Source organism: Sphaerodactylus townsendi, linkage group LG15 (assembly GCF_021028975.2).
Source record: "Sphaerodactylus townsendi isolate TG3544 linkage group LG15, MPM_Stown_v2.3, whole genome shotgun sequence".
In the NCBI taxonomy this organism is placed as follows: domain Eukaryota; kingdom Metazoa; phylum Chordata; class Lepidosauria; order Squamata; family Sphaerodactylidae; genus Sphaerodactylus; species Sphaerodactylus townsendi.
The window spans coordinates 25,090,616-25,092,581 of record NC_059439.1 but is presented as its reverse complement, the minus strand read 5'-3'; the positions used below and the strand labels follow the sequence as shown (position 1 = coordinate 25,092,581).

The following is a 1,966-nucleotide window of genomic DNA, read 5'->3' as shown; positions in this document are numbered from 1 at the left end:
ATGATAGTGGCAGACTTTATCTTGGAAATTACTAAACGCTAGTAGATTTCCTTTGACCTAACATTTATTTCCTGTATTGTATATGCTTTTTAATCCATTTTTATTATTGTTGTACGGTTGTCTATGCCAATAAAGGCTTGCAATGGGAGCTAATAGGAGATGGGGGCTACAGTTTTGAGGGTCCATAACTTTGGACCCCCTGAACCAAACCTCACCAAACTTGGTGGGTAGCATAAGGACAGTTTCCTGATGATACGCTGAAATTCTGGTGCCAATATGTCTAAAAATTCACCCCCTGCAGCCACCAATGTCGTGGTGCAAAAAAATTTTTGGTCGTGGTGGGGTGGCCACCCATGGGGGGGCATCCAACTCAGGTTTTGCCCAGGGCTCCAGCTTGCGTTGTTACACCCCTGGGGTACCCCATCCCCCATTGTTTCCAATGGGAGCTACCAGGAGATGTTAACTTACAAACAGTTAACCCGTTTATGACTGAGGCGTGACAGACACTTGCAAATACCAGCATTTGGAAAAGAGCCCAGTACTGACAGCAAGATTCTTGCCACAGATTCTTCTCCGGCACCGACAGACAGACGTGGATGCCTCAGCGCATGATGGCTCCACCCCGCTAATCCTGGCTACACGACTGGGGGTCGGAAATGTGGTGGAAGAGCTAGTGGCCAATCATGTAGACGTTGGTGCCACAGACAAGAGAGGTAAACGCTGGTGGATAAAAGAAGAGCTCCGTAGCCCCTTCATGACTGACACAATTTATTTTTGTGTAAGGCTTTTTGTGTTGGAGCTTGCTTCCCGGAGGTGGGATCCAGCAGGTTCTCACAGGTTCCCGAGAGTCGGTAACTAATTACTTGTGTGTGCTGAGAGGGGGTTACTAATGGGTGATTTTGCCATGTGATTTTTGCCTTAGTTACGCCCCTCCTCTCAGCAGTAGCGCGCAGAACTTGAAGCAGTCTAGCAGGAGGTGCACCGGCGTGCGTGGCAGCCTGCGCCTGCGTGCATTCGTTTCCCGCCCAAGGACTGGCGCAGCGGCTGCGTCCTTGCCACAGCCCCGCCCATGAATGCCCCGCCCCCAGAATGCCCGGCCACGCCCCCAATCGTGCCCCGCCCAGCCCCATTGGCGCTACGCCACTGTTTGAATCCCACCGCCATGGGAACCTGTTACTAAAATGTTTGGATCCCACCACTTTTGCTTCCTTAGATGTGCCGAATGCTGATCGTTCCACCATAAATGCTGTTCTGTTCCTGAGAAAGAAGTAATCGGCTACCGTTGTGGGGCTGGACTGCTGGGTACGGGCAGCTTCTCTTGAGTTAAATGGAAAGAACTCTCGTTTTCTACACTCTCCAGGGGAAAGCGCCGTCCACTGGGCTGCAGCCGTCAACCACGTACGAGCTGCCGTGGTCCTGCTCCAAAATGGAGCCAATAAGGATGCCCAGGACCAGCGGGTGAGTGACACAGTCTCAAAAAGGACGTGGTGCCGTGGGAGGAAGAGCATGAACTGGGTCACTCAAAAAATCAGGGGGCTACGTTGTCTCGAGGGTGTTATCTTTCCGAAGGCTACAATGAGGGTCGACGGCTCATTATTTCGGCTGTTTCTCTTTCCCTGCAGGTGCAGGCGCCGCTCTTCCTTGCAGCCCAAGAGGGGAGCTACAAAGTGGTTTGCCTCCTCCTACAACACGGTGCCCAGAAGAACGTCCCGGACCGCGTGGGCCGCCTGGCGAGAGATGTGGCCCAGGAGCGCCTCCACCATGAAATCGTGGCCCTCTTGGACCCGCCCCACCCCTCCCCCCTAACTGGCCAGCCCCCATCACGCAGGCCACGCCCCCACCCCAACCACTCAGCAGCCGACTCCCGCAAATTATCACGGCAGGCCGGCAAATGTCAGCTTCCCCCTGTCCCAGAAAACGAAATCCCTCTGAAGCGTCTTCCTCCAGCCACGCTGCCCACGAGCAT

The 1,966-nt window shown here is 53.9% G+C and overlaps 1 long non-coding RNA gene across 1 annotated transcript; it reads left to right on the top strand.

Moving 5' to 3' along the window:
* Window positions 1–585: 585 nt before the first annotated feature.
* On the top strand, window positions 586–1,681 carry LOC125444592. The gene is made up of 3 exons (XR_007246230.1): window positions 586–713; window positions 1,361–1,458; window positions 1,623–1,681. It is a non-coding gene; the product is annotated as an uncharacterized LOC125444592 (long non-coding RNA).
* The last annotated feature ends 285 nt before the right edge of the window (window positions 1,682–1,966 follow it).